This window comes from Anopheles marshallii, chromosome 2 (assembly GCF_943734725.1).
Source record: "Anopheles marshallii chromosome 2, idAnoMarsDA_429_01, whole genome shotgun sequence".
NCBI classification, from domain to species: Eukaryota; Metazoa; Arthropoda; class Insecta; order Diptera; family Culicidae; genus Anopheles; species Anopheles marshallii.
In genome coordinates this window covers 43,924,983-43,939,472 of record NC_071326.1, presented here as the reverse complement: position 1 = coordinate 43,939,472, position 14,490 = coordinate 43,924,983, and positions in this window count along the sequence as shown.

The following is a 14,490-nucleotide window of genomic DNA, read 5'->3' as shown; positions in this document are numbered from 1 at the left end:
ACACTAATCACTCGCACACAGTTCGCCGTACCGTACCGTACACACATACGGTGAAGCTTTGTTTCTGCTTCGGTTGTCCTTACTGTAAGCCGCTTCCAGCAAAGATGACACGGTGCGGGGCTCCGGGCTTGGCCTTCGAAGTTGGTCGGGTTTAACGCGAACAAAATATCGGATTGAATCGACTGCAAACGAAAAGCAAGATACACATAAAACTGGATGAGTTTTGAGCCATTAGAGCTTAGGAGCTTTTGAATCTGATTTGATGACTGCGTTGCAATGGGGTGGAATGGAAAAAAAAAACCCGTTTTGTCACTACCATTCGGTACTAGCACCAGCGTAGACAGTAATGAATGAAGCAACAACAACATAAAGGGGAAGAAAAATATAAAACGCCTTAAATGGATAATGCCAGGAATTGAAAATGGTATCTTGGCTTTGACTTGATGCCAAAAGCATGGTGCATTTCGTTTACTTTGATTGCTTTTCCTATGCTTTTCCACGCCGCACAGAAACGACGGAAACGACACACACACACACGCGCACAAGGAACAACCGGGAGGTGACGCAAAGCTTGCACACTTTCGGGTGATCGAATCTTATCGCTGACTGGTTATCGGCGGTTAAACCATTTTCCCCACCAAACATTATTGTACCGCAAAAAATCGATTTTTGCATTCTGCAAAATACGCTTTTCCTGGGGTGAAATTTTTCCATAATTTCACCGTACCAAACATTAAGATGCGAGATATTTCCCCACTCCGATTTTCCTCCTTGCGCCAGAGAAAAACAAAAACACCTAAAGAAATCAACAACACAAAACAGAACTATGTTATCGCACCCTACCGATAGGGGTGAGCTAAATCATGATGCTAACTCTTGCGCTTCAAATTTCGTCAGCCAAACTTTCTATCGCGCATTCCGTTTGGGCGTTTAAGCGCAAAAACTCCACAAGTAAAATTGGCTTTTTTACGATTATGATTGCAGTTTAGCTTTCTTCCATCCGGCATCCGGTTTCCCCCGCCAGAACCACAACAAACCACTAGAATTACAATGGTCGGTTTTTGTGTGTGTGTTTTTTTTTGGCTCTCGGGAACTTATGCTTCGAAGCGTGTTTACTCTGTTCGCAACAACCTGCAGCAGTACATTCCATCTTCCCATCCGCGATCGGAGCGACCAAACGCAACTTGCGACCATTCGAACTTCTTATCTAAACACACATTGCTTTCACTGTGCCCGATGACGCTGACGAAGCGATGCGTAGTGGTTTCGTTATGATGATATAAATATTTATCGTGCTTGTCTAGACGAAGCGCAACTGGCTGCGGGATAGAGAAAAGAGAGCACGAGAGACCTAAGACACACATAACCGTGTACATGCCGATTGGATGCTTTCGAAAAACATTTTTCAAACGCTTCCACAGCTCATTTTTCAATCAATTAGTTTTCCCTGACCAAAACAAATGGCTAGCAACGATCGGTTCGATTAATTTGATAATGTTTCCCATTTCGTGGAAGCGATGGCGTTTACGCAACGCGCTCCTTGTTGTCACTGCTGCAGTGCCCGGTTTTATGAAAATGTACGATCGCAAATTGTGCGACTGTAAAATGTAACATTATTCACACAAACCGTCCCAACGCAAATCGAAGGGTGTTTGAAGGGGCCGGCAGGCGTCCGTCCACTGTTTGGCAGGCGTTCAATTTTCGGGAAACGAATAATTGTAATCGGTTGTTTATGGGATGTGTATTGGGGCTGTGCTATCCAATATTATCGATACGATAAAATGAGATCGTAGTTCGCTACTGGTTAACGAGGCGTCAGCTGTTCCGACAGGACTCATCAATTCGTTCCACTAATAAAATCTAAATGACACGAAGAAGTGCAAGTTCACTTAATAAAATTTCTGCACTGTAGTTGCTTCCAGGTTTATTCTAAATTTTCTATTCATTTGACTTGACCAAGGTCTCATGTTCTCTAACCATGCTGACGCCGTTGTCGGCAGGATTTGGAAGTGTCTTGGAATGGTTATACGTGCTGGCAGTATTTTTTATACCCTTCAATAAGATTTTAACTATTTCTAGATATCTTTATTGTTTTTTTTTTTTTTTTTTTTTTTTTTTTTTTTTTTTTTTTGGTTACATCATCATATGAATTTTGGTCTGGAATCTGACCAATCTGTCGGTAAACTCATTCAGATCATATCGAGCTTGTACAGAGAGCTTTCTTCATATTGGCCATGAACAAGATTCTTGTTGTTCGCTCTACTCCACGCCTTTGCTATAAGATTGGGATTGGCTTACTGTACTTAGGGTCCTGCTGCTTTCCTAATTCTCGATAAGATGAGTGGAGAACATTGTAAAGGCTTTCGTCTATTAACTTACACATTCCTCGACTCAATTATTTCATGCAAGATCACAATAAGTGTACTAATGTTTTGATATGGCAATGCAAGTTTGACTTTGTAAGGTTGATTGGCAGCCAATTTTTAAATAAATGAAAATGAAATTTTCTACATAACACATACACAGGAATTCTATAAGAATTTATCACATTGGAAAACAACAATATAAATCAATTTGTAAAAATTCATAAAACTGTCGATTGCACTCAATAAAACAGGAAATGAATGAAAAAAAATCATAATGTATAGATTAAATGGAGGTTTATTAAATCAAATTCCTTTACAAACATCAACAAAACTTCACGAACAGCCTTCCAAAATGGTCTGGCAAGATGGATGATGATAAATACGATGTCCTCACCACACCATCTTAACACTTTCAACACCACCGCGAGTGAGAAGAAAGCAATTCACCAAGATTCATTGCACATTTCCACTATTTTCCCGTTCGTAGGGTGTTTCACAATGGTTGAAAAATAAGTTTTCTTTTCGATTCCATCTGTAAAAGCGAGAAAAATCCAAGACAAGTCAGCAACAAGCGACACGAGCAAAAGCCACATTTATTATTGGACTCCAAAAGTGATATCACGATCACGGCGGTGTGATGGGAAACGATGGAAAAGCTTTATGTAACCACATTCATTCATAATGGTGGATCTTTCGCCTAACTTTGCGTTTAAATTATGCTCCTCTCTAATGGGATGGCTGGATGTTGTGTCGTGGTTTAATTGAACCTCAAAACAGAATTCATTGCCTATCTGACCTGTCCCGTGCGGTGAAAAAAACAATGACCGAAAGAGCCACTAACAGGTGTTTACTGATAACCGGCACCTACACGGTGTTCTGTTTTTTTATCATTCCTGCCAGAGCACTCTGTCTTCCGATGTCTTTCCTATCGCGTCGCAGTCGAACATGGTTCGAACCCTTATCTTGCTAAAGGTGTCGGACGGTTTTTACCTCTGATCGGGCATTCGAAACATTTAAAACGGTGATAAAAAGGTAACTAAAGAGCAGCCAACCCAAAACCCACGCTACCACACACAGCTTTACTTACCGTTTGTAGTTTTAGTGGTTTAGTTTGTTTTTACGCTTAGCAGGAACCATTGCGCGTGCAGCATCATGCTCACCAAACGCCATTAGCTCATAAATTAGCAAACAATCGGATTAGTTGCACACGCTGAGTAATTAATTTATAGTCTTTCGCTCGGCAACGGTAGTGGCTTAACCTTTCACTGTTGGCATGCAGCTTAGAACTAGTTGTATCTGCACGGAAGATTTTATCTGTTCATTTTTGTTCCGTAGGATATTTTACTTATCGTATAATGAAATTGATTCAGTTCAATGGACTAAACATTTTTTACTGCTCTGGTAGCGCATATATTTCATTTCATACCGAATGCCACCTGGTAATAAATCTAAGCAGATACTTCATCCACTCACGATCAGCGTGCATTTGTGCTGCTGCGTTTTATGCTTCCTCGTATTCATAGATTGACGGTAGTAAAATGGCTTTTATTGCATTAAACTTTTTTTGTTCCATTACAAACTTCCATTGTGTATATAAAAAAACACACTCTCACACACGTACGCACTTTACAAAACGACCTCTTATCACATTATATGGCATATGCAGAATGTAACCATCAGCGACAGGTTAACGATCACTTTAAACCATTCATTCAACAGTTGCACACGGCCGGCGATACAATTGGAAGAGGTTTGTTTTATGAGCGCAACATGAAGCGCATCGTTAAATTATGCTTACGAATTACCGCTATTCTTCTCGTGCCATAAATTCACACCATATACACACACACTCACACACACTGATTTACAATATAAAACGTAACACCACACTCGCATATACGCACTTCGATCGCGTTTGTTCGACCATATCGATACGGATGGTGAGGGTGCCAGGAAGGGATGGTTGAACGTGTGAATGAAGATGGTCCGAAAAACTCACCACAGATGGTGCAAGTTTTACGGTGGTGGGACGAAACTGGACATTAAGATACGCGGCTTACAGTTTTCACACCACGGGTAAGGGTGGGTAGAAGACAAAGTGAAAGAGAAAGACGAAGGAGCGACCTAAGGATCCTCCCGAGACTACAACGGTTTTGTAACGTTACGAAGTTACTAGGAACGATAAAACACCATATTTCATATTTATATTCAACAACGATACTATTTGCACAAAACTTTACAACAATAAACATGGGAGAGAAGGTAGCAAAAATTTACACGCAATTGCACTAGGGGAACAGACACTACACTCGCTACACACTACCGGAAAATGCTGTACCGATACTTGGAATATGGAAGGCATATTTCGATTAACACACTAGCGAACAACAAGTGTAGGGCAACAATATACAAACACACGGAATGTACTTTTTACACTGCCTTCCCGTTCGATCGTGTTTCACTGGTTGACTGTCGGATCCTTGCGAATCACTTCCGACCGTAGCCATGAAAACGCCGACACTTGCTAGATGTGTGGTGGCAATGTACAGCAAATCGGCTCGTGTCGGCAATGCTCCACCGTACGGAGGTGCCGGATAAAACGGTCAATTCTTTACCACGGTCACGGAAGCACTGAAACGTTTCAGCTGCGTTTGCAGACGACGCGCCAGACTGTTGTTTTCGTGCTCATGGTTCGCCCGTTGGATGGCGTACCGTTTGAAAACATGTCGGCACTCATTCGCTGCTTCAGCGTGAGTTCCTTCCACGCATGCCGGTGAGAGAACTGGAAAATTGTTCGGTTGGCGCTTGTTGTTGTCGTGCTTTGCTAACGAATTTTAGTTTATTTTACTCGGTAAATTAGTCTTGGTAATCATTGTTCATTAGTTGTATTTTTTCGAAATCCATATTAGGGTAGGTGGCTCAATTATGGTTAAGTTACGTCATCAATATAGTGAATCAATTTTTTCAAAAGTTAATCGTAGATAATATTATGTGTCATGTAGTCTGCAGAAGAATGGTTTATAATTAATGATAAACTATTCAACTAAAAGGACGTTCAATTAATCGACATCTAGCCATTAGATTATTTTAGTTAGTTTAGCACAACGTCTATGTAATTTTAAGATTATGGTTGTATCTATTATAATTATATAATCATTACTTGATTACTTCCTTTAAAAACAATGATGCAGATAAATATGTGCAAAACCATTTATTTATTTTTTGGAACAAAACTCACGAAAATAAGTGCTCCATATTGTGAAACAGGCCAGGTAAGCTAGGAGTTCCATTCCGTAGGACAGCAAACAAATAAAATTTTAATTCACGATCGCTTCCAGCACGTATAAATCAACTATTACACATATGCCCATACCCATGCTATATAGGTAATAGGCGCTTGAATGGTACATATGAACAAATTAGCACCCGGATCAGCATTTATTTTACAACCCACCCACCAAACCAACTAGTGTGAGAAGCATTAAAATAATACACAATAATTAAGCTGCTTACGACGGCTCGACTTCCGCGCTGCACAACACTCGCACTTCCGTATTTCACCAATTCCAGCGGCACTAAATTACGACATAAAGTATTAACCATAACTTTCGCCTCTAATCTCCGTACCAAATCAGTACCGTGCACGATTAGTTCACGGAAGCGTACGTGTGGAAAGGTACGTTGCCACCGATTTCAAACTGTGCTTCCATAATGCACTCGACATAAACCAGATGATGATGCGCTTGATAATGATGATGACGGTAGTAATAAATTTTGCCCGAGCAGTAAAAGACTGTTGGCAGATAAATTTTCACCCACCGTAGTAGTTTCAACCTCAAACTGCAAATTCTCCAAAGTAGGGATGATCCTGCTGACTTTTAACAGGTGGTAATGGGAGCGTTTTAGCGCCTAAATCCGGTTACCGCTACGAACCGGCCGATCCCCCACAGATGGAAATCGAATTGGCCCATTTCTGGCGGGTGCATTTGTTTGCGTCAAACAGCATCAACTGGGTCAACCTTGTTGAAAACGTATTAAAAGAAAAGGATATTGTGAGTGCATCCGAGCGGATGAAAATATTTTACCCAGCATTCTGTTCGGTGATTAATGGCGTGAATAAACTGTGCCGCGTGCCTTCCGGGACACATCTAATTTGTCGCATTTAATCATGATGATAAAAAAAACAATCATACTCACTGTCTCTCTCTCTCTTTCTATCTATATCTTCCTTCCAAAAAACTCACAGCTGCTCTGTTTCACGTTAGGGCAAATAATGCTAAATGCCACCTGCTCAATGGGTCGTTTGTTGATAATGAAACCATTTGTCGCACTCTGTTTGGCTTCCGATCGTCCAGGCTCATCACATCATGGTGTGGCTGTGCCTCCCACAGGTATTTATATAAACGATTATAAACGATAATCGATGTGATGTGTGATGCCTTCTGCTGCCGTTAACCACCATCATCCGATTGGAACATAATTTGATGGTAGTTTTTTATATGATTTCGTTTCGCTGGTGGGTTTTGAATTTAATTAATAGGCTGTACTGATTACTCGCATCCCACCAATGGACAACAACGGTGACAAATGGTTAGGGTCACTAACGGTCTCCCGCGTGCATTGTATGAAAAGGACTTCAAACATGTCTGAACGTGATCAAAGAAGGCTTTTTTTCTGAAAATGATCAAAGAAGCAATCCATAGAAGGTTGAAGACAATAAGCTGTACCTAATAGGGCCCCTAATCATAAAATGCTAAAATTGGTTTTGTGTCACATCAACCTAAGAAAATCTAACTACTACACTTCATATCTTATACATCATAGATCCAAAGATTAATTACCGGTTTTGCGGTGTGAAAAATGATGATATCACTAAACTACCGGGCGTCTCCATAACATCAAACTTTTTTCTTTATTCACGATTGACGGCCAGGCCGTATTGCTTATAACAAAGAGTGACTTAATGTAAGATACAATCCACATTCGTTTGAAGACATTTCTTTCTCCAAACAGTGAAAGGTCACCTAATCCCGGGTGTACTAGGCCGATAAAATCAAATGTTAATATGAATGAATTTGATTAAGAATGTATTGTCAGACAGTAATTAACAAACCAGGTATGACTTGCCATTCTATTTATCTTCTTAGTGGATAGTGATAAGATTTAACGCTTATCTAAAAACTTTAAAACTGGACAATTTATTTTATTTTATATTTATTAACAGGACTAAATCAAACAATTTTAACATCATCTATGCTGTACCATTCCTTTATACTCAAATGTAAAAATTCTTCTTCAGTAAAAAAAACTACCAAAGAAGTGCCAATTCTGGGTTTAGTTCGTACCGGTATCAACGTTTGGAGATTTCCGCTCATTCCACCTACTACCTCATTCCACGAACTACCAGGCGCTTCCATCCAATCAAATATGAATAAGAATTAAAGCACGTATGGATTGCATACTTTACGGCGTAGGAAGCTAGGTTTCGTAAACCTGGAATGTATCTAATCTTTACCGATTAGATACCGACGGAAATTAACGGTGATCCAAAAAATATATACAGTTTTGCCATTTAGGTAAAGTAGAAACAAAATACAAAATGGTATGATAACCTTTTAAAATCCTCAGAATGTTTAAAATGTTCAATTGATTGGAACTATAGGTGTTTTTCATTGTATGGTGTCACAGATTTTTTTAATTTTTTTTTATTTTTCATTTTTCATTTTACACACAGATTTTTACATACCTTCTTCTTATACTCGTACACATACATTCGGTTCAATTTCATCGGAGTAGCTTCTTCATTAAAGATGCTCCAAAAATTATGCCAGCTACATTATATTATACATATGCATGAAGCTGTGAAAACATTCATAATAAAAAAACAAGCAACATCAGATACTTCCCGAATAAGAAATCCAGTTCGAACTGACTCCTACGAAGCAGGTCGGCGATTTTTGGCAAGCTGTTTAGCGAGACACTGTTACGCCTAGAGAATTCCGCAACACGTTGTCCCAACACGGACCTGCTTTCAGCTGCAATGCAAGCAAACGGTCGCGAAACTGCTGTTCGCCCACTTCTAATCTATTTCCACTTACGCGCTTCGCAGCACGATTCCCATGCGAATGGTTGCGCGAAAGATGAAATATGGTCGAATATAAAAATTTGCTCCCAAATCATCACTTCCAGTGCACGCGGAAACACAACTTGTCCCGACATTGGTCGCATAACAACGAGAAGAGGTATGCCGTCTGTCCCGACGGCGCCAGGCAAAGTAAAATCCAGGCGGTGTCGATCGCGTTCAGCAAAACAGGAAGTTATCACAAGGTATACTGAATGAGATTCGACATATAGTTTTTAAGACAAATTAGAGACATTACAACCATTTCGTTGCATAATATTTGTTTCAAAATTAATGTACTATCTCCACATTTTTACCACTAGTTCATAACGCAAACCAAAGCAAACAAAATTTATAAAATTTAAAACCATAAAGCATTGTTTGTTCCTGCCAATAAATAAAAAAAAAACCTTTCCCATTTTGTATGAACCAACGCCGACCGACGGTATGGAAATAAAAGCATAAAAATGTTCAACCATGCGGTCGTCGTCTTGCGGTTATGTCTGCAGACTCCTGATGAACCAGACAGATACATACACACACACACACACGCATGCTGGGAAAAACAGGGACACAGATCAGATGATTTCTTTTCTCCTTGGTAAAACGGTAAACCACCGACTGAAGCTCGGCACCGCAGCCGGAAACAAAGTGCTTTATTCAAGTTGCCAGTGACCGTAAGCATCGTGCTCGTATTATATCGTAATTTAAAGCTGTGCCCCACCCAACATGCATGTATCCCGGGTGTATAAGTACCGGTGGTAATGCTACACACTACCGTGCTCAGTTGTTTGGATGGTGCTTTAGTTTGCTTTACGATCGTCAGACGATGCTGCGAGTTTTTCTTTTCGCTTCCGCCACTGTCTTTCTGATGCAGGGAACCAAACGCCTAGCATGAAGTCAAGACATGTGGCAGCAGATGTGACAAAAAACCTCACTAATGCCGAGAATTTCCACGAAAATGTGTCAAAAATTAATACCTGTGTGGAAAATGAAACGAGTTAGGATGGAGCTGATTAATTCACAGTAAGAGTTATCAAAACATAATTATCTCCTTGTGGGATTGTTACTCTGTGTGTGTTTTTGTTATACTTTTTAAATAAAGTGTGTGTGTGTTTCTATACTATTTAAATGTTTTCTATTCCTTACGTATCAAGTTAGACGTTACAATACAGTAAATAATATAACTTTATTAGTTATAATGTTTACCTTTGAATAAAGTTATTTGAGAAAAAATATTGGAATGTGTGGTTAGTACAATTATTTCACATTCATTTTAGTAGTTTGTTGATTTAAAGACCAGCTTTCTAATCATATGCGCTGGAATAGTTGGTATTAATTTCCGAAATGTTCCATCCACCAACACTGGGCACAGGCGAATCTCATCAAACTTTCACCCAACACACATTTGGTCAGCACACGTTGAACAAATTTCAATTAAAATTCACAACCTGTCCGTATGGTTGTAAAACAATTTCAAAAATTGACCAAAATCTACCACCTGTAAGTAACCGGTTAAGGAAAACTTCTTGCCTCGAAGCTTTACCGTAATGAACCAGGCCGAAAATGGACCGTGCAGAGTAGCTTCAGCACCACCGTTCACCGTTAACCAAACGGACCGTAATGGAAAAAGGTAAGTCAATGGTAAGTTTTTTGTTTCCTCCTATTTAAAAGCTCTTCTTTTTCCATACTGTAATGCAGCAAAAATGTTATCGTTAGTCGTAAAAATTTAAATCCTCGTACTACCCCATCAGCGTCGAGTTGGCACGAGTTTCCATTTAGCGCAAATGTCTCTTTAAAGCCAATTTCACCATTACCCATGGTTTTGGGGCATTGTGCTGCAGTGAATGAGCTTTAAAATGCAGAAAGTTTTTAGTGTTCCAGATTTCTGGTGGCTTTTTTTTCTTTGCTTCTACCTTATCCCATCAACCGTCTGGGAAATGGCTTCTCCCGATCTGATACGATGGCGATGGCCATGCAGTGAAGCTGTAGGAAGGAAAAATGCAAACGAAGCGTTAAATTGATTCTTTTACATTTATACGATTCTAGGGGTGGGAAATGTTACGGTGCATACATTAAGGGGCTGCGTACAAACATATCCAGACCGCCATGTGCGCTTATGTTTTGTTCCATCCTATGCTATAAATGGATGGAGTTTCTTTTTTTTTTTGATCGCTATTGCAGCCTTACAATAATTGGGCTAAAAGCATAGCGCCAAAATGTGGCACAATATCGTTGCAAATAATTTTGAGCTTGACCGAATTACCATTCTTCACATGTTTTTAATCAACAGTGACAGTAAATGATTGTTTTCACATTTCTTTTCACACGCAAACCCCGTAACGAAGTTAATGCAATTAACTTGCCCCTTTATGGGTGATGGAATGGACCGTGATTTATTATGCGGTGTAAAATTATTACAACTACTACGCTGTGATGAATTTCGGTACATCGGTTCGAGCTACCAGGCCCAGTGCACACCCATGACACACCGTGATGGTATAAATTTAATTTGATTTTAATTCCAGATTGCAATTGCAAGTCACATATCTCTGCCCTTCTGCCTTTTGGAAACCCTTTATGTCACCGGTCATCGAAGGTTCTCACCACGGTACGGAAGATTGGAAGACCCTTTTGCAGCTATGCCGATCGAATCCGCCGCCCTACGGTCAATAATCTGTCAAACACGCATACAGATCCGTTTAATTACATTATCACTGGCGGGCACCATCGAACGGAACGACCATTTCAAACCCATCATACCCGATTACAACCGTTCCAAGGTATGGATTGCCGTTCCGTTCGGCACACCGTACCTGTAAACCGTAAAGTTTGCCTTCTGTCGTTGTTCTTGTGTCGTGGTATGTAGATTTCCGGTGCATGTTAACCTGGCTGCCACAGATAAGAGACCGTCAACCTTTGTGAATGGTCAGATAATTGACATCCGGTTTGGACGGGAACCTTAACAATAAACGCAGCATGCTGTGTAAGTGTGTGGTATTTAAATATGGAATAAGCATACATTTTGAACGGAGGTATGCTAGAAATAGCGTAGCGTGAAGACTATATACATCTGACCTGCACCTTAACCAACCTAACGAAAAGCTAATCGTACAAAAAATATAATCAACGAAAAATAGACATGAGTCGCACAAGCGTCTGGGGTTCTAGTGATCGACTACCAGGTCTGTATTCATCTCGGCATGGTTGCACAACATCTATATAGCCCTTACTATCTCCCACTGACTAGCAACGCTTGAAAATAGTGCTAAAGTGTAAGCACTGGAACACGCTTGAGAACATGCAAATTAATGTCATAGGAGCCCTAAAGGGTATGCCAGCAGATGAGGGTAGCCGGTGCGGCTTGGAAGATCCATCTACAGCAAGATATTGATATAGGAGGTGACTATTTTGAAGATTTGTACGGTTTTGTAATTATCGAATCAATTTTTTTACCACTTGTTACCATTGGGATGCGGTTTTGACGGTAAGGTGATGTATCGGTGGCGGCACCGGTCTTATGACCACGGGACCACGGAAAAATCCTATTCGACAAGGACTGGAAGCACATCCATAGCAAGGACTACGAGTTTAAGGACAGATCCTCGTCTATTCTTACAATACTCATCTTCCATGCTGCTAATAGGAATTACATAATTAACTTTAGATCAACGGAAATCTAAAGTTAGTTCTGTAGTTCCTGCTGGCAGCTTGAAAGATGAGTATTGTAAGAATGGCCGAGCAAGTGTCATTGGATCCATCTGATGAGCTTAATGCACTGAATTGTGATTCGCCTTTGTTGGAGCATTCCAGATTGAAAAATGTTGGCCGTGGCAGCGAATCAAAGACGACACACATAAATGCTAAATGAATTGATTCTAACCTTTCCATTCTGGATAGTTGCGTTTGTGGCTTTATATAAAACAAAGTCAAGTATGGAAAAGTAATATTATAACTATTCTATTGTACATTAGTTTTAAGTATAGTTAAATAGTTTGGAAATATTGGATCAAGGAAAATTTTTATGAATAAAAGAATAAAACTAATAGAATCTCAAACTAAAGCTTTACGTTACTGGGCACTAACAGCAAATATCTATATAATACTCAGATTGCTTCCTCTAGTGTTATTCCCATTAACTCAGCTCTTCAAACAATGCAGCATTTGAAGTGTCCCAGAATGGCATTAAGGAAAATCTCAATTTGAAAAGTAAATATCTACGAAAATCGTAGCGCTGCGCTTTGAAGGTCTTGCTTTGCGCTTTCAAAAATCTTCCCGCCGTACTACGCGTTCATTCCATTCTAGATTAAATTTATCATTCATGCCATTTCATCCACTCAGAATAATCCCATTCAAAACTTTGCCCAGCAAGCAAACGTCGACCGGAAACTTTGACCCAAAACAGCACTATGGGTAGTGTGTCCTGAGCAGACACGACGAGTTCGTTGGTGTATTGCAAAAAAAAAAGACTAAGAAAACATGACAGATTTCTGAAGGCTGCAACATGAAACGGTTTAGCGAAATATGCCCACCGTGTGGCATGTTTATGAGCAAAGTTTTCGCGACGGCGAAAATCTCGTGACAGCGAAGAATTTTGCCAAAGAATGTGGATTTTATTTTTTTTTTGGCCGATACAAAATCAACTCTACTTAAATTCGCCTTTCCCTTACCGGGGGTTAAAGCTAATGTGCAATGAGGTGGTAAACCTATCGTTACTGCACCAGTACGGTCAGCAATACACGATCGTGTGAGATTCGATTTGAAAAGCATGAAACAAACGAATGCGTCAGCCAGTAGCCGGTTGGTACGAGGGGCAACACTTTCTAGCATGTCATTCGGATTGGCCTTGAGCTTAAAACACATCGATGTCCCACGTGCGATTCGGTTCCTTCGGTCGGTGGGACGGCTGCCAATAGAATCGCAACTGTGGGCGAGAACGCAAAATTGGAACGGACAGCTTCTTGCCTCGTGCATCGTAAGACTGGAACACTTGGTGGTTTAGTTACATGTTCCTGTCTGTGTTGTATTGCTAGCTTTGGTTCCGCTTGACCGTAACCTGAAACAGGACTATATTATTAAACACAATGACAATCCTACAATCCTCGTGATCATGCTTTTACAGATCATAAGCCTAAAGGAGCAGAAAAAAAAAACATTTCTACCAATAGGTTACAAGAGTTTGTTAAATAATTTTCTGAACCAAACCAATCTTGCTTTAGTTTACTTTTTTAGACATGACTACGCTTTCTTGAGGGGTTATCTTTTTCATATTTATTTTAGAAAATTGAAACTACCCCAAGATAGCCCACCTGGTTCTTCATTCTGTTCAAGTGATTCCACTTATTCTTTACCACCACCTAATGAGACGTACTTGGAATATGACCCCCCGTAGCGCACAAGTACTTCCATTTTCTCTCTTGCCTTTTTATTAACAACGATGAATAGTTGTATAATCCCAACAGTGATGCACACACCTTTTTCTGCACTAGCTGGCATGTTTTCAGGTTTTCTCCCGTGGTGCTCGATGTAGTAGTACCGAATAATAAACAATCGACGGTGAATCTTCATCTACTTGCCCGTCGTAGATGTACCGAAATCAACCGAAATGAGTCTGACTCACACGACGCTTTACAAAACTCGAACGTTCTTCAACGGACCCACCAAATGCTTTCACCGGTCGGAAGAAAAATGTACAACGGAGCAAAAGGCGAACCACTTCTTTATGGTTTTGCCCCTTGGCGGTACCGTACGCTGGTCAATTTATGTAAATATCGTACTTCATCCTGTTGCCCTGCGTGGTTCGGCCGAGATCGTGGCCGACGTTGATGTGGACGATGACGTGCACTTAATCAATCACTTGAAACGGTTCGGCTCTCATTACATCAGGCCAAAATACATTACGATGTAATGAACATTACAACGAGTTTGCGCATTTCTGCATGAATGCACCAAATGGAAACCATTCTCATTAAACTGCAACTGTTTAATGTAGCACGATGTATA